This window comes from Lathyrus oleraceus, chromosome 6, assembly GCF_024323335.1.
Source record: "Lathyrus oleraceus cultivar Zhongwan6 chromosome 6, CAAS_Psat_ZW6_1.0, whole genome shotgun sequence".
NCBI lineage: Eukaryota > Viridiplantae > Streptophyta > Magnoliopsida > Fabales > Fabaceae > Lathyrus > Lathyrus oleraceus.
This window is the reverse complement of record NC_066584.1, coordinates 57445246-57471787: the sequence shown is the minus strand read 5'-3', so window position 1 is coordinate 57471787 and position 26542 is coordinate 57445246. Positions and strand designations below refer to the sequence as shown.

Here is a 26542-nt window from a genome sequence, read left to right as displayed (position 1 = left end):
GCTTAGTATATCCTCTGGCGGAACCTGAACGTTACGCTCGCGCACGTTTATTTTTCCATAGAATTAGGAGAGCTATGCCCGAAGATCAAAACCAAATACATCTTAAGGATTTCGCCCAACCATCCAACGAAGAACCTAGTTCTAGTATAGTAAACCCAACCATCCCAGCTAATAATTTCGAACTTAAACCTTCCCTATTGCAACTAGTGCAACAGAGACAATTCGCAGGTCTCGCTACTGAGAACCCAACCAACATTTAAAAATCTTTCTCCAATTAGCAGACACTTTTAAAACCAATGGAGCTTCTCCTCAGGCAATCCGTTTAAGATTATTCCCTTTTCCCTCAGAGATAAAGCCCTATCATGGTTAGATTCCCTTCCACCCAATTCCATTACGACTTGGGATAACCTTAGAAGAGTTTTCCTTGCTAGATATTCTCCCCCAAGTAAAACCACCGTTCTTCGAAACCATATAACTAGATTTACCCATAACCAAGGAGAATCGTTGTTCGAAGCTTGGGAGAGATATAAATAGCTGTTAAGAGAATGCCCACATCATGGTTTAGAAAATTGGTTAATCATTCATACCTTCTATAATGGACTTCACTATAACACTAAGATGACCATCGATGCTGCCGCAGGCGGTGCACTGATGAACAAACCTTATCCTGAAGCTAGTGCCCTCATCGAAGATATGGCTCAAAACCATCAATCATGGGGAGTCGAACGAGCGACAGTTGAGAAGAAGGAAGCCCAAGGAGGAGTAAATGAATTAATCTCTATAGACATAATGCAAGCTAAAATGGACTCATTAGCCCTTAAGGTCGAGCATATGTGCATAAACCCGAATACTGCAGCCGCAGTTTCGTCGGATTGTGAGATATGTGGAACCAAAGGACACCAATCTACAGAATGCAATCTATTAAATGAAACCCACTCTGAGCAAGAGAACTACACCCAAGGGAACCCATATTCGAATACCTATAACCCTGGATGGAGGAATCACCCAAACTTCTCCTATAAAAACAATAACCCTATCCCAAATAATGCACCTCCGAGACAACCAGGTTACCAAGCCCCAAGATCAAATCAACCTATGCAACTTGTACCACCAAAGCCGAGCCTTGAGAGAATTATGGAAAATTTTATCACTGCTCAAACCCAACAAAACAAAGAGTTCATGAACCAAAACATTCACGTTAACGAACTGATTACTCAGTTAGGAACCAAGATTGACCAAATAGTTACTCACACCAAGATGCTTGAAACCCATATCTCTCAGGTAGCTTTAAACCAAGCCCCCATACCATACTTGGAGGACAGTTCCCTGGAAAACCTCAACAGAATTCGCGAGGGCAAGCCAATGTCATTACCCTACAAAGTGGAAACGCTTATGATGAGCCACCAAACCCAAGATTGAGTGAACCCAAAACTTCTAAGGAATATACCGGACCCACGGACAAAGTAAAGGAACCAGAGGGACCTGAAAAACAGGAAGGTCAAGAAAAAGGAGAAGAACCTAAAGACAAAACTTACGTACCACCCCCTCCATATAAACCACCTATACCATATCCGCAAAGACTCAAATAAACCCAGATCAATAACCAGTATCAGAAATTTATTAAGGTTATAGAAAAACTTCACGTAGAAATCCCTTTCACAGAAGCCATCCCCCAAATACCTTCTTATGCAAAGTTTCTCAAAGACATCCTTACCAACAAACGTAGACTCGACGATCCGAAACCCTTGGAATGCAATTCTATTTCCGAGAATAAGTTAGCCAAAAAAGATAAAGATCCTGGACATTTCTCCATTCCTTGTCTTTTGGGTAGTCATGTCATCGGAAAAGCTTTTCTAGACATAGGAGCTAGTGTGAGCTTAATTCCTTTAGCAGTTTGTGAGAGGTTAAACTTAGGAGAACTACAGCCCACTAAGATGTCACTTCAGTTAGCCGATAGATCTGTTAAGTATCCGATAGGCATATTAGAAGATGTCCCTGTTAGGATAGGTAAGTTATTTATCCCTACTGATTTTGTTGTCATGGACATCAAAGAGGACAATGATATACCAATCCTTCTAGGTAGACCATTCTTATCAACTGCAGGAGCCATAATAGATGTCAAGAGAGGAAAGTTGACCTTTGAGGTAGGTGACGAGAAAATAGAATTTATACTTTCGAAATTTCTTATGGCACCTGTGATGGGAGACACATGTTATGCCATAGATATCATTGATGAATGCGTTAGGGAATTAGAACAAGAAGAAATCATAAAAACAATTAAGTTACCATCAACTCTCATACTGGAAGATGATGACTTTAGGAAACCCTACATCGATGATAACCTTTACGAATGTTTATCCCTTACCCCAGATCATATGCCATGCCCTAAGAAACCAACCTTAGAACTTAAGGAACTGCCTAAGAACCTGAGATATGAGTTCCTCGACGAAGAGATTAATCGTCCAGTTATAGTCAATGCTACCTTGAGCCAAGAGGAAACAGACCAACTTTTAGATGTTTTACGAAGATATCCCTCAGTCTTAGGATATAATATCTCTGACCTGAAAGGTATAAGCCCATCCGTATGCATGCATCGGATTTCACTCAAAGAAGATTCAAAACCCTCCAGAGAACATCAGAGAAGAATAAACCCTATAATGAGTGATGTTGTTAAAAAAGAAGTTCTTAAGTTACTTGAGGCAGGTATAATCTATCAGATCTCGGATAGTAAGTGGGTGAGCCTTGTGCATGTAGTACCTAAAAATGGAGGCATCACAGTCGTGCAAAACGATAAAGGCGAACATGTAGCAAAACGGACAGAAGGAGATGACGGATGTGTATAGATTATAGAAAGTTAAATAAAGCAACCATGAAGGATCATTTCCCTTTACCATTTATAGACCAGATGTTGGAGCGTCTAGCCAGACACTCTTACTTCTTCTATCTAGATGGATACTCTGGATTCTTCCAAATACCTATCCACCCCGAAGATCAAGAAAAAACTACCTTTACATGCCCTTATGGAACTTTTGCCTACGGACGAATGTCATTCGGCCTCTGTAATGCCCCAGCCACTTTCCAACGCTGCATGATGTCAATATTTGCAGATTACCTAGATGGTATCATGGAAGTGTTTATGGATGATTTCTCGGTTTGTGGATTTGATTTCCACAATTGTCTTGCTAACCTTAAGAAAATCCTGGAGAGATGCGTAGAGGTGAACCTCGTACTAAATTGGGAAAAGTGTCATTTCTTGGTGACCGAAGGAATTGTTTTAGGACATATAGTTTCCGAAAAAGGTATAGAGGTAGATAGAGCTAAGATAGAAGTTATAGAAAACCAAAAACCACCCAAAACTATCAGAGAAGTCCGAAGTTTCCTTGGACATGCTGGATTCTACCGGCGTTTTATCAAGGACTTCTCCAAAATAACTAAACCTTTAACTGGCCTTTTAATGAAAGATGCTGAATTGATTTTCGATGGAAAATGTAATTAAGCATTTAATCTTTTAAAGCAAGCATTAATATCAACACCTATTATGAAACCCCTGATTGGTCAGAACCTTTTGAGATAATGTGCGACGCTAGTGATTATGCGGTTAGAGCCGTTATAGGACAAAGGAAAGATAAAAAATTACATGCCATTTATTATGCCAGTAGAACCCTAGACGCTGCCCAACTCAACTACGCAACAACTGAAAAGGAATTACTCGCTGTAGTTTTCGCTATAGACAAATTTAGATCTTATCTAGTATGAGCAAAAATTATAGTTTACACTGATCATGCTGCCATTCTTTACCTATTAAGTAAAAAAGATGCCAAGCCCAGGTTACTCCGATGGATTCTGTTACTACAAGAGTTTGATTTATATATAAGAGATAAAAAAGGCACTAAAAATGTAGTAGCTGATCACCTTTCTAGGCTAGAACACCTAAAACCAGACTTAGTACCCATAAATGATGATTTCGCCTATGATAGACTGATAGCTAGACTAGAAACCATTGAAGATGATAGCCTAGGCCCTCATGAGCACTTCCAAAATTCCTTAGCAGTAAGTAACGTACCATGGTATGCAGACTTTGTTAATTACCTAGCTGCTAATACCGTACCACCTGATCTTGACTACCACCGCAAGAAGAAGTTCTTCAACGATGTGAGAAACTTTTATTGGGACGAACAACTCCTTTTCAAAAGGGGTAAAGATGGGATTTTTCGCCGTTGCGTTCTAGAAGAGAAGGTAAAAAGTATAATTGAGCATTGTCACTCTGCACCCTATGGTGGACATGCGAGCACCTCTAAGACATACGCCAAGATTCTTCAAGCTGGCCTATTTTGGCCTACCATGTGGCGCGATGTCCATGCTTGCATTGTCAAATGTGACAGATGCCAACGCACTGGAAACATTTCAAGGCGTGACGAAATGCCTCTAAGAAATATTCAAGAAGTAGAACTCTTCGGCATTTGGGGTATAGATTTCATGGGACCTTTCCCACCATCCTTAGGAAACAGGTATATCTTAGTAGCTGTGGACTACGTGTCTAAGTGGATTGAAGCTATAGCTGCACCCACAAACGAAACTAGGTTGGTGATCAAGCTATTTAAAAACTATATATTCCCTAGATTTGGAACACCATGTTTAGTCATAAGCGATGGAGGATCACACTTCATATCGAGAATATTTGATAAACTTTTAAGAAAATATGGAGTTAGACATAGAGTAGCAACACCATACCATCCACAGACTAGTGGCCAAGTATAAGTATCCAATAGGGAGATAAAACAAATCCTAGAAAAAACCGTTTCTATCTCTAGAAGAGACTGGTCTCAAAAGCTTCAGGAAGCACTATGGGCCTACCGAACCGCTTTCAAAACCCCTATAGGAACAACTCCCTACCAACTAGTCTATAGAAAATCCTTTCACTTACCTTTCGAATTAGAGCATAAGGCCTATTGGACCATTAAAACTTTGAATTTAGACTACCTGACCGCTGGTGAAAAGCGTATCCTTGACATTCACAAACTAGAAGAACTCAGGCAATCTGCCTACGAGAATGCCAAGATATACAAAGAGAGAACAAAAGTCTGGCACGACAAAAGAATAGTAAAGAAAGATTTCAATATAAGAGACCCTGTTCTCTTGTTCAACTCTAGGTTACGACTTTTCCCTGGGAAGTTGCGCTCGAGATGGACTGGCCCTTTCAAAGTGTCCAAGATTCTGAGATCCGGAGCCGTAGAAATCAAGAACGAAACTTGTAGTCCATTCATTGTAAATGGACAAAGACTGAAGCTCTACGAAGGAGGAGACATTCTAACAGACTACTCAAGCCACACTCTGATTGATCCACCGATTCCTACTACTACAGGTGTATAAATTCCGATCGTCAAGCTAATGACATTAAACAAGCGCTGCTTGGGAGGCAACCCATGGTTTCTTACCTTGTTTTACTTTTTTGCATTTACTTTATTTTTAATTTTTAATTTTTATCATATTTTCACCGAGACTAAATATTTGAAATGTTTGTATTTTTAGGATCCCTTTTCTAACTTTTACAGGATGCAGGACTTCGACGATATGCACGTAGCCTATAGAGATGATGCTCAGAGAGAGCGCTACATAGCTCTTTACCAGCGCCCTATGGTGCCCACACGCTATCCAGATCAGCACTGCATGGAAGCCCTGGGTATTGAGCCGAGTATCCGATTTTTGAGCCACCAGCTCCATTAGGACGAGTTCGCTGACGACCTGAGCAACACCTACAGGAACTTGACATTGGAGTTCCTCAGTTCATTTTATTATGACCCTTACTCTGGACCGAATGGGTATGCTACTTTCAGACTTTTTGGGACTGAGTACTCTTTCAGCCAGGAAGAGTTCGGTGACCTATTAGGCTTCCAGACCACCCCTGACGCTATCCCTGAGACACCGATGGGATGTTTTCTGGGTAAGGAAGTGGAAAAGTTCTGGAGTGATATATCCGGTGGAGGGAGTCAGGATCCTTCTATGCAAGTTGTCCCAGGCTATACATAACCCTGCTTTTAGATACTTCCAGATGATACTGGCTCACTCCTTCCTGGGAAGACCAGATGCTGATACGTTACTGAGTGAGGAGGAAGTCTTCCTATTATTTTGTGCATCCCAGTCTCGCCCAGTGGTATGTGGGAACTTTCTGTTATGTGGCCTCAGTGGTGTTTCCAGATCGTTTGAAGGAGTCATTCATGTAGGAGGTATCATCACACAGATCACCATCGCCTTAGGTCTATCTCGCAAGCTGTTACATCTCCGGACCTACTGTGGGTACACTGCCATGGATATCGACTTTTGCTTGACTAGAGGGTTGATGAGGAGATCCTCCTTCAACCCAAGACAGTTTAGATTGTTGGTCGATAGCGAGGCAATTCATTATTTTACACTGCCTGATCCTATGATGACTAGTGTTCATGACCCAGCTAACTGGAGTTATGCCTTGGAGGGTCAGGGAGAGACTATCGAGGAGCCCAGATCCCCACTTATTACTGAGTATACCCCTACACCGCCTTCACCTAGGATCACTGTATTCTCTAATAATTTATCATTGCAAACCCCAAACATCCGCACCCAGATCGCAGAGTGTCGTAGAGAGATTGCTGGGCTTAGACAGGAGGTAGCTGACCTCACCTTACAGATGGGAGTATCCGATCTCACACACGCTACCGAAGCTGATTGTTTATACCAGGAGATCGCCGAGCTTCGCCAGGAGATATCCATACTCTGTGGATCTACTCAGGCAGACGAACCCCCTACTATTTGATTTTACCATCTCATTTTATTTTGTCTCATTTATGCTTATATTTTTCGCATTTATCTAACTTATTTTATATCATTGCATTTGGGATATTTTCTTAACTATGTCAGCACATTGATATTTCCACATCTATATATATATATATATATATATATATATATATATATATATATATATATATATATATATATATATATATATATATATATATATATATATATATATATATATATATATATATATATATATATATATATATGTTTGTTTATTATATTTATATTTTTATTATAGTTTAAATATATTAATTGTTTATTTATTTATTAGTCTAATGTTTAAATTTTATTTTTATAAAATTATGCAAGCCTTATGCAACAACAACTTGGCGGATAACATGAGCTTCATGCAAGAATCGCAGCGGAGGACAGATAGATCCTATGAGACTGTTGTACAGTCCCTGCTTACGATCACAAATGAGCAAGCCCGTCAGCAGCACTACCACTGTCAACATACTGCACTCATAGAAGCCACTCAGTGTTCCATTTTGGGTAACCTTCGAGAGGTGAGAACTGCTCAGGATGCCTTACAGGCCAGGATGGATCAGAGAGACCGTCGTCGTAGCCGATCCCGTCGTCCACCTCAGGATGGCGCAGGTACCAGTGGTCAGCAGTAGTATGTCAGTTGACTCTCCCCTTATCTTATTTCGAAACATTGGGGACAATGTTCGATTTAAGTGTGGGAGGAGACTTTATCGCTTTCTATTTTTCTTTGCTGTTTTCAGTTAGTTTATTTATTTTCTTTGCTGTTTTTAGTTAGTTTGTTTATTTTTATTGTTTTTTAGTTGTTTACTTTATTTCATTTTGCTTTTAGTTTGAGTGTTTTAGATAATGCATGAGTCTGACGAGTCACCAGTATAGTGTATCTTTAGTACAGTCTAATCTCCACATTCCTTTAGCCCTACCAAAAAAAAATTTGCAAAAGAAAACTGTGTTATTCTGAAAGTTTTTTGGGTTTCAAAGACGGGTTTGAGTAAGGATGCGGTGACTTGGGAGAAATTTTTGAAACATCAGTATTGTTTTAGCACCATAGACTTCATGAATATAAGAATCATTCCTGAAACTCCATATACCATGGCCTTAATCATCATTTCAGTATAAGTCCTCAGTAGTTTATTCTAGCAGCCAGCTCCGGCCTACGCATCCTCTACGTAGGGGACCGATGAACATAAGTGAATGATCCAGTGAAATAAATAAAATAAAAGAAAGAAAAAAGGCAACTCCGGTATAGGTGACCCTCACAAAGTCATTTAAACCAAAAAGGTTGTAAAAATCTGCTACAAAAGAAAAAGAAAAAGAAAAACTCACCCAATGTTAGTTGGTTCATAGGTATCTGGCGCTGAACTCGGTAGGGCAGATTACGATCTGATCCCCCACAACTGCAGCTGGGTCAAACAAAAGGGTTTACACAGATTTATGTGCCAGGAACCCCGTGCCTAGATCATAATCACTAACAGGTCACTCTGCTATGAAGCATGTACGGATAACGGGCTTAATGTGATTGCGCCTGAATGAAAAGGACACAAAAAAAGATGAAGAGGCAGGCCTACGTATTGTGGGATAATATGGGTTGGTTAATATAGGAAGGGAGTTTATGTTCGTGTTTACGGATAAGTGTCATCATGATACCCTTAGTTCACTCAGTTAGTACCTATCACTACATCCCGACTTGAACTTAGAAACGTTTTTAACCCGAAGCACTCGTTTACACCAGTTTTTCTTCTATGAACTTTTTAGTGTTTTGCTTGAGGACAAGCAAGGGTTTAAGTGTGGGAGAATTTGATGACATTGAAATTCACCGTATTTTCAACTCCGATTTCGCATGCATTTTAGTGGTTTTATTGTTATTTTGTTATGTTATTACTATGTTTCTCTTTGTTTTCAGGTTTTCAATCTAATCAGAGCTCCGATCGAGAAAAGGAGTGAAAATGAGCTAAAAAGGACTAAAATTCAGCATTTTGCACTTGTGGCTCCCACTGTGGTTGGCGCCATGGGTCCAGCCATGACGTGTCACAGATCAACTTCCCTCAACTGCCACGTTCCCCACTACCTCCACTTGGGCGCCACACTTTGCTCTTATGGCGGGCGCCATGGAGTTGTGGCGGGCGCCACAAGAAGGAAGTTTTCCATCCCAATTTCAAACTGAAGGGCATCCTTGTCATTTCCATCATTTTACTTGCGTATAAATAGAGACTCGAATTCATTTGTTTAATCGTCCAAACGTAGAGCAGATGCAAACTTAGAGCAAACTTAGTTTCACTTAGGCATATATTCAGTATTTTAAAAGTGGTACTCGCTTCGCATTGAGGTGTTACCACAATTGTGTAATCAAGTCTGTGATCGAGTCTGTAATCGAGTTTGGAGCACTTTGGAAGGAAGTTAATCCTGCCGCCATTTTCATTTCCGCTTCGCATTTTATTCAACCCTTCGATTGGAGCAGGTTTTTATTGCTTTGCCTTTATCTATTTTATTTTCCCGCACTATCTTTACTTTATTTATTTCTCGCACTCGCTTTACTTTATTTATTTCTCGCACTCGTTTTACTTTATTTATTTCTCGCACTCGCACTACTTTCATTTATTTTCCGCACTCGCTTTAATTTATTTATTTTCCGCACTCGCTTTACTTTATTTATTTCTCGCACTCGCTTTACTTTCATTTATTTTCCGCACTCGCTTTACTTTATTTATTTCCCGCACTCGCACTACTTTTATTTACTTTCCGCACTCGCACTACTTTTATTTATTTCTCGCACTCGCACTACTTTTATTTACTTTCCGCACTCCCACTATTTTTATTTAAATTAAAATGCATCTTTACTTTACCATGTCTAACTAAATCTATAAATGTTAGAATGTAAGGATCGTAATTGAACCGATAATCCGTACAATTGTTCGTAGAAACACTTAAGGGCTATTTTGACTTTCAACTTAAATTTTCCCACACTTAATTTCCGTTGGGTAAGATCGAAAGCCGTCCAACTTCCTTTTAAACTTAATTGTTTTTAACTATTTCAAAAACAGCGAAAGCGCTTTATTTAGTTCATTAGGAGTTTTTAACTTAAGAAGAAAAATGATTTTAAAACTATTTTCGAACGCGTTTATAAGTTTAGAGTCTGGTTCGTGAGAACCTCTTTTGGTTAAGAAATCCATGTTAAGATACTTTTCAACTTAGTCAAGATACTATATTTCTTAAAAATAGGTTTACTACTCTAACGCAATGCACACCTTTTTATAAGTGATAATAAGAGGGTTTGATTAGGGAGTACAACTCGGTTCCGAATACGCGAAAGCGACAGTTCCTGTTAAATTGGTTCTTTTCAAAGTAGGAAACACTGCCCATAAGTAGTTCTATTAGCAAGTACTTGGATTATTAATTGATTATGTGAATTACATTTGAACCTGTCTTTATTAATTGAACTTTATTCAACACTTTATTTTTCATTGCACACTCTAAAAACCCCTATTTTGATTACCTCAGATAAACACCATAACAATATATAACGATAGATTGACACTTGGTCTCTGTGGATTCGACAATCTTTTATATTACTCTGACGCGTTCGTATACTTGCGAAAAGCACGCATCACCAATAGAGAATCAATTATTTATTTTAATTCGAAGGTTGGTATTAGTTTGTGGTTTATGGTCATATATTGGTGAGTTCTGATATGTTGATGGTGACTCAGTTAGTTTGAGATCTAGCTTAGTCCCCAAGGGTGAGGTTTCTAGCTGTATTGTATTATTGTGTGTGATCCATTTGAGTTTTTAGTTGTTTTGGTGTTTCTTTGTGTTTTTTTAGTACTTTTGTTTTTATCGTGGTGGTTCATTTAGCTTCCCTTAGACTAATTGATAAATTTCTTTATGCACTTAGGTAGTTTTCACCTCTTTATTAATATATTATTTTACCATTATAAAAAAATTTATTAGACTCAATTAATTTAATAATTTTCATATATACTTTATAATTATGTATTTTTCTATTTAAGGCGATGAATATGGTCACAGTCAAAATATTGACTTTGTTATTTAGAAAATTTAAAAAAAATATCTTTTTTTTGTCATTGTTAACTGCAATTTTTAAGACAGTCAAAATGTTGAATTTGTTATTTTTAGAAAATTTTAACAAAAATATCATATATAATTTTTATCAAAGGTAATTAAAATAAAAATAAAATTAACATGATATATGAAAAAAAACATGTACTATTATATTATACTAAGTATATTATATATTAGTTATAATATATATTTGTAATGTAAAATTAAAATAATCATATATACTTTATAGGGTAGTCTAACAATATATGTTTAGTATTATAAGTTAAGGTATTTACATAAAATTTTTGACCGATGTAAGAAGACTATTAATTATTATTTTAATTAATATTGTTAATTTAGTAAAATAATAATCATATTCTATACATTTTTATTTAATAATATTAAATTGAAAAAATCTTTTGCATGTTGAAACCTTTTATATATATATTGTTTTTGCATAAGTAAATTTCAAATTGGAGAGATGGAAATTTTAAAGGTTTATTTGAATGTTACTATTGCTCTTTTGTTCTTGTCTTTTGTTGTAAGTGATAATGATTTAGGTTTTGACATGTTATCAAAAGGGCATGTTCTACAATCTGGACCAAGTAATAGGCAATCATATTTTCCACCTCCATCAAAATATCCTTACAAAAGTTTAGAACTTCGAATGTTACCAAAAGGGTTTGTTCTACGACCAGGATCAAGTGATGGAAAATCTCATTTTCCAATTTCACCAAAATTTCTTTATAAAAATTTGGAATATGACATGTTATTAAGAGGGGTTGTTATGCGATCAGGGTCAATTGAAGGAAGATCTCTTTTCTCTCCATCTCCACCAAAATATCTTCACAAATTTTTAAAATTTAGCATGTTACCAAAAGGACCTGTTCCACCGTCGGGACCGAGTAACGGACGATCTGATTCTCCACCTCCACCAAAAATTCCTCACAAAATTTAAATCTTAATATGTGATTGAATATCATATGATTTGGTTATCTATTTCATCAAATAATGTATTTGTTTCTTCATCTAATTATGAATTTAAAACTTAAATATTTCTTCTTTACAATTTTGAATATATATTTGATATTAAATAAAATAATAGTTATAACCTCTTGAAATTGAATTTATCAATTTCATCAAATAAATTCATAGAGCAATCTATGACTCACATTAGGTCCTTAAAGTGTTCTAACTCGACAGGTATACTGGTTTAAGTTAATGCTATAAAACATATAAACACAACCATATACAAGTGACTATAAATTATAAGAATTTAATTGATAGACGTAAAAATAACTAGTATAAGTTATAAGAATTTAATTGATAGACATAAATATTTTATGCGGTCAGTTAATTATAATTATTAATTTATTTAAAATAGTATATTTTTAAGGGTTAATATTTTTTTGGTTTCGTAGATTAATCTTGAGATTTATTTTAGTTCTTTAACTTTAAAAAGATTTATATTAGTCCATTAATTTTTCAAAATGTATCATATTTGTTGTTAGTGCGTGAGTAGTGTGTGAAACATTTTATTGAAAAACTGAAAAAATATATTACAATTATATATATATATATATATATATATATATATATATATATATATATATATATATATATATATATATATATATATATATATATATATATATATATATATATATATATATATATATATATATATATATATATACTTGTATACTAAGTAACTAACATAACAAACCCTAACCCTAACTAACTTGGATTTGGGCTACAACTTATTATATCACAACATACTGTTTACCATGAAATTTAGTAAAGAAAAACAAGTTTCAATTTACTTAAGGGATTAAACTCGAAAAGATCTCGTGACATATTTGTGTGTGAATCATAAACTTTAAATAATTTTGACATCAATGTCGAAATGCGGTTTGAAAATGATAATTAGAACTTAAACTGAAATCGAAATGCAAAGAACTTGAAATAAAGTGAATGAAAGTAATTTAATTGCATAAAATAATTTTAACATAAAGACTTTAATTTGTAAAATATGGAACGCATACGTACATTGTCAACTCTTTTCTCAATCACACAGATACTTTGAGTTCTGTAGAATTTGCATACAATTGCGGACCCCTAAAACTCAAAATAAATACTACTTATATATTAATCCTAAATTAACCATCTATAAAGGTCGAATAAGCAGAGTATTTCATGTCTTCTCCTCCATGCAACCTTCATCTTCGACAAGCTTCCACATGTCCTTCAATAACTGTTTGATCGTATCCCTTTACACCTTATTCGACTGCATAGAATACATCTTGAAAAATGAATTTTTCTAAGTACCAAAATTCCCTAGTCTTTGTTTGACTATGATTTCAACCATAGTTAATGCTCTTTTTCCGAAAAATCAAGTTTGTTGAGATCTTCATGGCCATAACTAATCATTTCGACTTTTCACCAAAACCAATATTACACAACCCTTGTCACATTCATGTAATTTAATGTTGGTGTCAAAAATCTAAGATAACAAAATTCCATGTTTCCATTTTGAAAAAAGAGAAAGGTGGCATTTTTGAATATATTTTCGACATTGTTCACATTCTTATGCTGATGTCATCATTATCATTACCACTTTGCTGCACATTGTCATTTTCTAGAAAATCCTCTCAAAATCCAATCATTGCTCCTATTTTATAGGAAATCATGTTTTTGTACGTCTTATTAACTGATCCACTCACATCAAGTTTCTTCTACTGAGAAGGAAAGCAAATCTATAAATACCTCCATAATACTCTATTCTCATCTTCTTCACTTTCGCTCTCAACTTTTCACACACATAAATAAACTCTTATTTCACAACAAACTCTTCAAACTTCAACAATAGTAGTCAACACTTCATCCAACAAATTCGTTACTGGGAAGAATCCAATGGCTTTCCTGATTTTGACATCAAAAACTAATGAAGGAAGGGATTTTGTTTCTAAACCGCCAGTAGCTAAAGAGAAAATATTCATTTGGAAACAACAGGTACTCATTCCCTTTACACTTTTTGGTAAACTGTTAGCATTTTTAGGACCATGCCCTTAGCGATCGAAGAATTCTCTCTTGACTTATCCTTCATGGAAACACATGCGCGTATATTTCGATCTTCACCTCCTACCCAAAGAAAATAATATCTTTCCTGACTAAATAAAGTCGAAAGCAAAAGACAAAAACAATGGGAAGACCTAGGCGTCTCCGACGTGATTCAAATCTCTTGAATTGGCCCTAAGTATAACTCAGCCATGCTTCTTACATTAATCTTCTTTTGGAAGGGTTCAACTAACACTTTTAAGTTCCCTTGTGGAATGCTTACACCAACCTTGTTCGATGTAGAAGCCATCACGGGAATGAACCCTCTTGGCAAAACTTTTACCCCCACCGCAAAAACTGGCAATGGATTTGTTTTCGAATGCTTCAGCTTCAAAAAGATTATTATCGACCACCATGACAAGAAAACTCAAGAGGTCTCCGACCAAGAAAACATTGCTTTCTTGACCCTTTGGCTCTCTTACTATGTTTTATATTCAGGATATTTTCAAATAGCTAAAAAATATATCCCTCTAGAAATCCATCTCCATGAGGGTCGAAATATTTCTTTAGCCAAACTAATTTTAGCCAATTTATATCAATCAATTGGAAATGCTTCTTACAAGTTGAAATACCTTCTAGAAATAAAAAAAATCATACCTTATCGCCGACCATCTATGGCTTTTACAACTCTAGTTAAGTGTTGCATTTGAACCTTAGTTGCATCTAGCTTACTCAAAAGCTTTGTTGGAAGAAACTGATTGTAGAAGTATCAAAGGCACCAGACTTGCCTTAGTTACCCCTATGACAATCCTTCAGAAATAACCTTTATGAAATATATCAATCTTTTCCTTGATTCGAAAACGTTTGTTTTGACTATGGCTCCTTTTGTAGATAGGTGCTTTGATCCATCTTGGTTTTGTAACAGGACCTCTGGCGTAACCCCTTCAGTTGCTACAATGTCAAATTCTGTCTAGGCAGCCTTTTTAACTTTGACGCTCCTTTCCACTCGAATTGAAACTAGAATTGTTGGCTTTGGCTTTATTGGCTATCAACCCAATATAGTGGCTGGACAATTTGGCTTTAGCCAAATGCTGCCAAGCTCGCTCTACTCTTGGGAGAATGATATTTGCTGGTCGGAAAGAAAATTTACTCCAACGGAATATGGAGACTGCATAGCTTTCGCTTGTCATTAATTTCTCGAATTGCCTACTTTCAACTTCCAACCATCTTTCTTTCTAACAATGGAATTCGACAACTGGTGGATAAGCTACTTTCAAGGCCACTTTTCTGAACAAAATTTCCACAAGAGGCTGTCGATTTCCTTCTTTAGCTTACAAGAGAATCCAGAGAAGGAAACATGTATATATTTATTCATTCAAATTATTTTCCTTAATACCTTAGATTTCTCATATGTTCCCATTGTAGACGAAATTGCAGCAAAGGGTGACACAAATGTCGAAGGCTCTTCCAATGCCAATGAAGATAAGAAAAAAGAAGAACCCCAACAAAAAAGGCAAGTTTCTCTCTTTTCACATTTAGCTGATCTTAGAAATAGTTCTAACATGCTTTCTATTCAGAATCGAAAACGTGATCTGACTCCCATATAACTACCAAAACCAAGAAGAAAAATAAATCCAAAATGATTACCACAACACAAGTATGTATTTGATTTCTCCTTTGATGGCTTCGATGACATCAAAACTAAACAATCTCTTTCAACAGGCTTCTCCAAAACCTACAAAAGTTGTGGCTGAAGTCGAAAGCTCAGAGGTTGTTCCACATGTTGCACCGCAATATCCAAATCTTGGATTAAATATCAACCAGAACTGTAATAACATATGTTTGTTGCCAAAGACCAGATGTTACGGCACACATGTTGGAACATCGTGTTCCACATGTGTCCTTTCTGCATCAAAAACAACTCGAACATACTCCATGCCTTTTTGCATAATGTGGCCAATCCAAAAAGAATAACACATATATGATGTAGTATTTTCTTTGTTGCATCTACTCATCATATTCAATTGGACCTTGTCATCTCATATTTGTCTATCAAGTTAAAAACTTGACCATTTCGCTTATTTGGGTCAGGTGGACCCTTTCTATTATGATGATTTTTATTGACATGTTTTGCAAGATAAACTTCCCTCTAAGGAGAACTTGTTTAAATGGGGGTTGTCATACCCCAAAATTTGTCTGTTAATTTTTATGATAAATTGATTCATGCATGGCATTCATTTCACATTTGCATTCATTCATTAGCATACATTCTCATATAAATTATAAATTTTAATTTATTTATTATGTGATACAGATATAAAAATAATAATGATTTTGGATATCTGTATGATATAAATAAATTTTATATATATAAATAAAATAGTTTTAATTTAATGATAAATAAAAATAGATTTGAATTTTAATTGTATAATTAAAATTTTAAATTAATTTTATTTGTTAAAGCTCATTAAATTATAATAACTATTATTTATAATTTAGTGACTCATGTTCCATTTATTCATTATTTATAAATAGTATTTATTTAGTAATTCACGTTTTTTACTTAATAAAATTTATTTATAAGAGTAACATTTTTTTAAAAGCCCATAAATTATAAAATAATTTTGGTTGATATAAGTAAGAATAATTTTGATTTTTTTTAAATGATGAAAGTAAAAATAGAAATAGGTTTAAATTTTAATTCAATTATGTAACTAAAATTTAAATTAATTTTTATTTGTTAAAAGTCATTTAAATTATTCATTATTTATAATAATATTTGTATTTAATAAATATTTATTTATAATAATAGATAGCAAGGTTAAACCCTAATCCACACCATTATAGCTAACTCTCTTAAATTATAGGAAGGGATCCAAATATTTAGCAAGGTTAAACCCTAATCCACACCATTATAAATACTTCATATGGCTGCAGCGAGAGGAAAAAAAAGAGGGGAAAAGAGGAGAGATACAGCAGAAGAAGATACACAAGGCAAGGCAGAAGCAAGAAGGTTCACGGGCAGGGAAAAGAGAAGCAACCATAAAGCACTCATAGCCTGAATAAGAACAACACACGTACATTGAGCAAGCTAGAAGAATCAAGTCTCCAGTAAGTGTTCATTAGGGAATTTGCATCCAGCATGATTACTTTGCGATACTCCTTAATTCATGCATGAATAATATTGATTTAATATATATATTGAGATGATGTATTCATGGTTTGGTGGATGTTGATATTGCTTTATTCAAGTATGCATCTGTTCTTGATATATCATAGCATGTTGGAGAAATTTTGTTTGCATGATTAAAGAATTATATCTGTCATTTAATTATTATTATATGAGTGTTGTTTCTAGCATGATTATGTTTATTTCACATGCTGTTATTACATAATAATAATGATGATGATGATATAATGGTGATAATATAAATCCTTGGTTGTCTTTAACATGTATGTGTAAGGTTTGTTTTATCATTATCACTTGCAGTAAAGAGAACTAATACATGAGTAAAATAATATAAGCTTCTTGATTTGTGCATGGCTATTTTTATTATTGCATGATGATTACATATGATCTTATTTTATGTGTGTGGTTTGATATAAGATGAAGTTACAGGTTTGTTATATTCACATGAAAGAAACAACATGAGAAAAAATAAAGTAGCTTGCCGTAAGAGAGAAAGCTGTAACATGCATGGTGGTGTTGTGTCAAAAGGGAAAAATCCATGTAGAATTAATATATATTTTAATGAAGGCGAATAAATAACGAATGGACCAACATGGCTCGTTGGTAGCTCCCCCCTCACTCTAATGTAGAGGTCCTGGGTTCGGTCCCCCAGGATCTATTTTTTAGCTTTTCAGTGTTTTTACTATGTTTACTCCTTTTCCACTATAACTCATTCACCACTATTTTTCTATTATTAAAATAAAACTCATTAATTAATTTTCTAATTAATATTTTATATTAGTTATTTAAACTAGGATATAATTTAATCTAGTTTATATTTATATATCACTTAATTAATTAAAATTGGCTATTTTGGATAATAAAAATCTAATTATATTTATTTATTTTTATTTTTTTCTTTTTAGTTTAATTAGGTTTTATTATTTTGTATGCCCTTTTAATTTTGTACTCGTTAATTAAGATTTAGATATTTTATATCCCCTTTTAAATTATGTACCCCCCATCCCGAAGCCATGTAATAGCGTAGTCTTATTTTTCGCACTTTAATTTTTCCATACTGTGAATATAACTGTCTAGATGTATGCTAATAGGATTGCATGGAAAGATAAATAATCGAACTTAGATAAATTAATTCAAGATAATACATCTGAATCCAATCATTTCCACACTTGCACCTCTAGGGTAACCCTCTCTTTGTTGCCTTACGATATTACGGTCATGTCCCGCGAATGTGGGGATACCCTTAGCAAAGACCCTTTCGATTAAATCATCATCATCCCTAAACAGATAAGTCATAGTCCCTTCGATCAAAAGGTCAATGTCCCTGCAAGATAAATTATAGTCCCTCGAACGTTGCCTTCGAATATATGACCTTGTCCCTCGAACGTTGCCTTCGAATATATGACTTTGTCCCTCGATGACCCTTCGTTGTAGCCTACGATTAAATGATGATCGTCCCTTCGAATGCTAAGGTATCCTTACAAATGTTGCCTTCAATGACCAATCGACGACCCCACGATGTCCCTTTACATCCAAAGGATAAGACTACTTACTTCTCAATAGTAAGGACAGTTTTACCCTCCTAAGGATAGGAAATACCTATAAAGACCTTGGTTAGGTATCACTCTTAAATGCTTGCTCACAGCTGAAAATACTTTTCACACCTCACACTTTCCAAAACATCTTTTAGAAAATCACCACTTGGTATACATTCGCACCAGAATCATCGCCGAGTTATATTTTTCTAAACATCTTTCAAAATCAAACGAGATAAACACTTTGTATACATTCGTACAAGAATCATTACAAAGTTAAACTCTCCTTTCAAAATATTTTCTAAACACACCACATTTCTCAAACACTTTCTCAAACAAGGAAAACATAAGTCAGTTAAGCAATTAAGAGCCCATGGATAACCATGGATACAAAGGGTGTTAACACCTTCCCTTTGTATAATGTACCTCCCGAACTCAAAATCTAATCAAGGTCTTTCTTGTTCTTTTCCGCCTTTTCTTATTGGATAAAAGAAAAGTCGGTGCCGACTCTTGCTATCCGCAACATAGCTTTTCAAAGCAAAAACACCAAAGTCAGTTCACCGTATCACAGGGGTGATTATTGATTCTAATGGGATCTCTTGCCCCGTGTATGAGGTTTTGGTTGAGTCGATTTCCCATATTTTTATGACTTGTGATTTAGCTATGTCAATTGGGTATAGGATCTTTTAATGGATGGGTTTGCAGGCAATTCTTCCTAGTTACCATAGACTTCTTTTTTAGTTTTCCCTAACTTTAAATGGTAGAGCTAAGTGTATGGTTGGTTTTGCTAGCTATAAATTCGACGCACAAAAAGATATAAGAATTCAAGTATAAAACTTAAGAAAATATTTGGAAGAAATCCAAGATGACTTCAAAGGGAGTCAGACAAGGCCTTTTCGACTAGAATTTGGCAAGGAAATTGCCATATTGTCGAAATAGTGTTATAGGATTTGAAAATTCCTGAAATAGTTCGAAGATAAGTTCGACAACAATAATTCAAAATCCAAGATAAGGTTGATAACCATATTTTGGCCTTATCTAGTTCTTCAAAGGATGTGTGGATGCCTATGAAAGGCGAAACACATGCAAGCATGAACATGTCATTTTCTGAAGAAAAGATCGTTTATTACCGTTATTGTCGAAGTAGTATAAATATGAGTCTTAGCATTAGGATTCCTGGGTGTTCAATATTGTATCAAAATCAAAACCACTCTAAGTATATAAGTGTTATTAAGAAAAGAGTTTTCTGAGAATATGTACGTATGAAACACCATATTTTCATTCAATATCAATCTATTTACATTAAAGTCATTTTAATGTCATTTACCTTCCTATCGAAATTATGTTCTTTCTTCATATTTTCATAAATTTTCTTTGCATTACATTTAATTGTAATATTATCATCGAAGAACGTAATAGTAAAACAAACCTTGAACAAAAACTATACACATATGTCCTAAGATCGGTCTAGTCGATCATGTAAGTAACCAAAATATCAATTTTAGAAGACTAACGTTTGTTTACCAAAATACAAGGTAAACAAATTGGAACTCCCAATGGGACCCTTATATCTAGTTTTTATTGTATTTGAAATAAATTTTGCATTAGTTATTCATAAAAAAAAATTCTCAAACTTTGTTGCATGAGATCGAGGAGTGGTGCGGTAGCCAGAAATAACGCATCAAGACCAAAAAGTAAATACGTTAGAAAAATGGTTAACCCACCAAACAACAATGCAGAACAACTTCCTCATTCGATAGGAGAGAATACGATCACAATGAATGTGACCGAAGCAATGCCTTCTACAACAAGCACGACTACAATATCATCGAGCGTGCAAATTGGATAAGTATGATCATCCCGTGTGTGAACGCAGGGGCAACCAGTAACCCTAATACCAGTAGGGGCTAGTAGTTTCTTCCTAATTACCCACTTTCACAACCAATTCCGTGGCGGTTTTAAGGCAGCAAATGGACAAAAGCAACCATGAGATGGTTCATATGCTTGCCCAACATATGGAGACGATATTCAATCCTCTAATCCAAAATACTACCCAAACTAATCAGCAAAATGCTCAGACTAATCAGCAATTGGCAACGTATATGACGCGAATTACAGATTTCTTCGGCGCCCCTCAAGCGCCAGTTCGACAACCTCATCTAGAATGGAGGGTAGAGAACCAGGGTTTGATCTTAAGAGAAGACCCAACAATAAATCAGGCTCAACCGTTTGTACCGAATGGTGTCGAAGTCGATCAGGGCGAACCCCGTAGGGTCGAACAACAAATACTTATGAAGAGAGAATCCCCAAGAACAATGATGGTCAATCGAGATCAAAACACTTACGAAATCATTCATCAGTTTCAACAGGATAAAGTCATAGAGGGTAACAATTTGGCAACCATGTTCAAAAGGATTATAGCACGAAATGCGGTAAATGTAGGCCTGCACAGATCAAACTATATATATATCCTTTTTTTGGATATGTGATGCAAACTAAACTTCCCAAGGGATGGAAAGTCCCAAAATTCACAAAATTCTCTAGTGATACCAGTGAATCTATTGTCGACCACATAGCCAAGTATTTGACTGAGGCTGGGGACATTGCCAACAATGAGAACTTGAGGATAAGATATTTCCTTAGTTTCCTCAAAAAAATGCTTTCACTTGGTTCACCACACTCCTAGCAAACTCCATCCATGATTGGACTAATTTGAAAAGATTGTTCCATGAACAATTTTATATGGGATAGTCTAAGATCAGTTTAAAGGAACTGGCGAGTATTAAGCGTAAGTTTAGTGAGCCAATATATGATTATCTAAATAGGTTTTGGTTGTTGAAGGCAAGGTGTTTCACACAAGTTCCCGAACAGGAACCAGTCGAAATGGTTGCTGGTGGTTTAGATTATTCCATTAGGAAGAAGCTAGACACCCAATATTTAAGAGATATGGCCCAATTAGCAGACCGAGTTCAACAGGTAGAACATTTAAAAGATGAAAAGGATAGGGAAAGGAAGAATAATAGAAGGGAAAGGGTAGTGTACGTAAAAATGGATGAGGATAGTTAGGAAATATGTATTGATCTTATAGGTTTCGATGAGAGCGAAATCGATTTAGCCGAATTGAAACAGGGGCCACCTTACTCTTGCAAGGTTCTTGCACCTTCGAATGGAAAAGAACCCGTCGAAACAGAAAAGGATGACAAGTTCCCTAAGAGAACATACACCTTCGACGTGACGAAGCGTGATGAGATATTTGATTTGCTAGTCAAAGATGGCCAAATGATAGTGCCACCCGGCGCTAAAACACCAATGTTAAAACAACGAAAAAACCTCACAATATTTTAGGCCACAAAACCTCACAATATTGTATTTTCAGGGATCTTGTGCAGACTTCTATTAAAGACAGAAGGTTGAACTTTGGTGACAAGGGAAAGTCCCAGATGAAGATTGACTCAGACCCCTTGCAAGTGGCAGATACCCATTATGCCAAACCCGCCGATGTAAATATGATCGAGGTTGATGAAGTCCTTCATTACAAGGGCCCTATGATTGAAACTTCTGAGGGTTTCAAACAAGGTATCGAAATAAATAAGGCTACTGAAGGTCTCAGGGTCAGATTGCAGAAGATTGGGATTACTAATGGTCCCAACATGCAAGTCAACATGGTCGAATTGGGTGAAGATGTTAACATGGGGGCACATGAGGAAAGCACCCAGCAAAGTGAAGATCAAGTGAAGGTTGCTTATCCTAACGAGGACGGAAGTTTAATTGGATTTCTCCACCGCTGCCAAAGGAATAAGTCTGAAGTGATATTATGCCCAAGGTGCAGTTCTGTCTTCGAAAAAAAGACTATTGAGAATATAGAGAAAGTTCGAATTTCCCGTCACAAGGGCAACTGGAAGGACGCTCTGAACCAGTATGTCTTCGACAAATGGGGAATCCCTCGAAGATAACAATAGGGAGGCCCAAATCTCCATACGAATAGGCAAGCCTCATTCAATCCCACTGTTGATGCCCCTAGGGATAAATGGGTGAGGCCCACTGAAAACCAGGGCCAAGGTCAGGAGAAGTGGAGAAGCTTCTAGTTTGGTCGAGGATCCGCCATTTCTTATCGATAAGAGTTCCAGGTGACAAAACATCAAGTTTATAGATCTGAAAAATTACAAAGGAAAAAATCCTATGTCAAGATCCCAATGGAGGAGACATCAGAGGAGAAAGAAAGCTGAAAGAAAGGCAATTGGAAAAGATATAGCGGAATATAGCACTAACCAACCTTAATTTAACGATGGTGTCGAAGACAAAAATCTAGTAGGGAGAAAACTTTTCTCTCCTAAAATGGAGAGACCCAAAGAGAAGACGTCGAAGCAACCCCCAGAAGATGATGATATGTTAACTGATGACTTCCACTCAGGATCAGAGTCATCTTTGAACATCAATTGCAACGTGGTATGTGTTACCTATAGAATATGATCAAGTAACAATGGTCGAAGAGACCGAAGAAATGGACGAAGCAGAAATGGCTAAACACATGCCAGTGTGATATTATGTCATGAATAATGGCTGCATTGAAAAGAAAAATGTGTTCTTCGAAAGGCTGGATGAGGAAATGAAACGCGATCTAAAGCCTTAGTTTATCAGAGGAAAAATGGAAGATGTTGAAGTCAATAAGATTCTAGTAGATGGTGGTGCGGCAGTTAACTTAATTCTGCAGTTAATGTTAGAGAGGATTAGTAAATTCGACACTGACCTGAGACCACATAATTGGCCAAACTCTGGGAGTGATTTAGGTTGACCTAACAGTTGGGTCTATTACAAGGCCAACTATGTTCATGGTCATAGTATCCAGGGCCAATTACAATCTACTCTTGGGTCGTGAGTGGATTCATGGGATAAGAGTAATTTCATCTTCTCTCCATCAAAGGATTTCGACCTGGAGAGATGACGACATAGTGGAAAACATTGAGGTTGACCAAAGCTATTTTATGGTTGAGGCTAATCATGTGGATAAGCATCATTTTGACAAGAACTTGGCGAACATTTCTCCTTGTAGCCCTGCGGGTTCCCCATTTAGGCCTTCTGATAAGGCATTTTACTTTCTAAATTTGTACCCAAACCATGGTTTCAACTGGGATAGAGAGATTATGGGGGAAGTAGACGAAGTTGAAGGGGTTCCAGGACTTCGACCTACTGATTGGGGAGACGAAGGGTTTGCATTGACTTTAGAGATTTGAATGCAGCCACCCCAAAGGATGAATACCCAATGCCAGTGGCTGAAATGCTAGTCGATTCAGCCATAGGTTTCGAGTATCTTAGTATGCTTGATGGGTATTTTGGATATAATAAAATATTCATTGCTGAAGAAGATGTCCCTAAAACCGTGTTTTGGTGCCCAAGAGCCTTGGGTACCTATGAATTGTTCGTTATGCCTTTTGGTTTGAAAATTGATGGGGCAACTTATCAAAGAGAAATGAACTCTATTTTTCATGATTTCATTGAGACTTTTATGCAGATTTACATTGACGATATTGTTGTTAAGTATGTGTCAAGCAAAAGTCATATTGACCATCTTCGACAGTCATTCGAAAGAATGAGGAAACATGGTCTGAAGATGAATCCTTTCAAGTGTGCATTTTGTGTGCATCCAGGGGATTTTTTAGGCTTTGTGGTCCATAAAAAAGGGATTGAAATCAACCAAAATAAGATCAAGGCCATAATGGAAGAGAAAGTGCCATCAACGAAGAAGGAATTGCAGTCGTTGCTGGGAAAGATCAACTTTCTAAGAAGGTTCATCTGGAACCTAAGTGGCAAAACTCAAGCCATTTTTCCTGTTCTTCAACTGAAAAAGGAAGGTTTTAAATGGGGACAATAACAACAGGAAACATTCAACAAAATTAAAGAGTATCTTGTTTGACTTCCAATTTTGTCACCTATTTGTAGAAGTAAAAGTACGAGGTTATATATTTTTGCATCTGATGTAACTATAGGGAGCATGCTAGCTCAAAAGGATGAAAATGGAATCTAAAAAGCCATTTATTATCTTAGTCGAGTCCTTAATGATGCAGAAACTAGGTATAGTATGGTTGAAAATTTGTGCCTATGTCTGTATTTCTCTTGCACTAAATTAAAACACTATAAAGCTAGTTGATGTGTATGTTTCGTCTCATTTCGACATAATAAAACATATGCTTTCTAAGACAATCTTACATAGTAGAATTGGGAAATGGGAACTTTCTTTAATTAAGTACTATTTGACCTACATGCCTTTGAAAGTTATGAAAGGGCAAGTAGTTACAGATTTTATCGTTGATCATACTATGGCTGAAAAGCCCCAAGACTTTGTAGAACTTGAACCTTGGAAATTATATTTTGATGGTTCTAGTCATAAAGAAGGAACTGGGATTGAAGTTCTAATCATTTCTCCTAACAAAATTCCAACAAAATTCAAGTACATGATATAGGGTTCTTGCTCGAATAATGAGGCTGAATATGAAGCTTTGGTAGCTAGCCTCGAAATCTTGTTGGAATTAGGGGAAACTAGAGTCAGAATAAATAGTGACTATGAACTGGTTGTCAAACAAATGAATAGAGAATATAAATGTGTCAAAGAAAATTTGATCATGTATTTCGTGGTAGAAAATTGACTATTGCGAAAGTTTGACTAGATGAACATTAGGCACATCCCTTGACAGAAAAATAAAGAGGAAAATGATTTGGCCCAAATTGCTTTTGGGTATAAAGTGTCGAAAGAAAAATTAGAGGATTTAGTGGAAGTTCGAGGAAGAATAATGGCAACTAAGTTATCTCCATCAGATTTAGAAACGACAAAGTTGGGATTTGCAGACAGAGAAAATTTCAAAATATTGACCATAGATAACTTGACTAACACAGATTGGAGAAAGCCAATGGTAGATTATCTGAAAACCCGTATAACATCTATAGAGCAAAAAATCAGGTATCGTGCTTTAAGCTATACTCTTATGGGAAACAAATTATTTAAAAAGACACCTGAAGGAATTATGTTCAAATGCCTTAGTGAAAGTGAGACATATTTGGCTTTGTCAAATGTCCATAGTGGGGCATGTGGGGCTCATCAAGTTGGCCACAAAATTAAGTGGTTGTTGTTTCGACAAGGAATGTATTGGCCTACAATGTTGAAGGACTGCATTAAGTTTGCTAAAGGGTGCCAAGAATGTCAGATACATGCAGACATTCAACATGTTCCTACAAGCGAATTACTTTCCATAGTAAAGCGTTGGCCCTTTAGAGGTTGGGCATTTGATTTGGTTTGTAAGATTCGACCGACTTCATCTAAAGGTCAAAGGTACATTTTAGTAGGTATTGATTACTTCCCTAAATGGATCGAAGCCATACCTTTAGTGAATGTTGATCAAGAAGTAGTGATTAAATTTATCTGAAGACACATAATTTATAGGTTTGGAATCCCTAAGACCATTACAACTTATCAAGGATCAGTGTTTACTGGTCGAAAGATGCAAGAATTTAGTAAAGAAATAGGGATCAAACTACTAACGCCTACACCTTATTATGCTCAAGCGAATGGTCAAGTTGAAGCAGCAAACAAGATAGTGATTGGGTTAATAATGAAGCATGGGAAAAAAGCCAAAGAATTGGCATAGGACTTTAGATCAAATTCTTTGGTCTTGTCGAACATCTCCTAAGGAAGCCGCGAATGCTACGTAGTTTCGTTTGACTTATGGGCATGACGTAATTTTACCAGTCGAAATCTATCTTAAGTCAACTAGAGTTCAAAGGCAATATGAGATTTCGTCTGAATCTTATTGGAATATGATGATTGATGAACTAGTTGATTTAGATGAAGAGAGGTTGAAAGCCTTAGAGTTATTGAAAATACATAAGAAGAGAG

The 26542-nt window shown here is 35.9% G+C and overlaps 1 non-coding gene across 1 annotated transcript; it reads right to left on the bottom strand.

Moving 5' to 3' along the window:
• Positions 1-456: 456 nt before the first annotated feature.
• On the bottom strand, positions 457-563 carry LOC127098920 (small nucleolar RNA R71). The gene has a single exon (XR_007793604.1). It is a non-coding gene; the product is annotated as a small nucleolar RNA R71 (small nucleolar RNA).
• Positions 564-26542: the final 25979 nt, after the last annotated feature.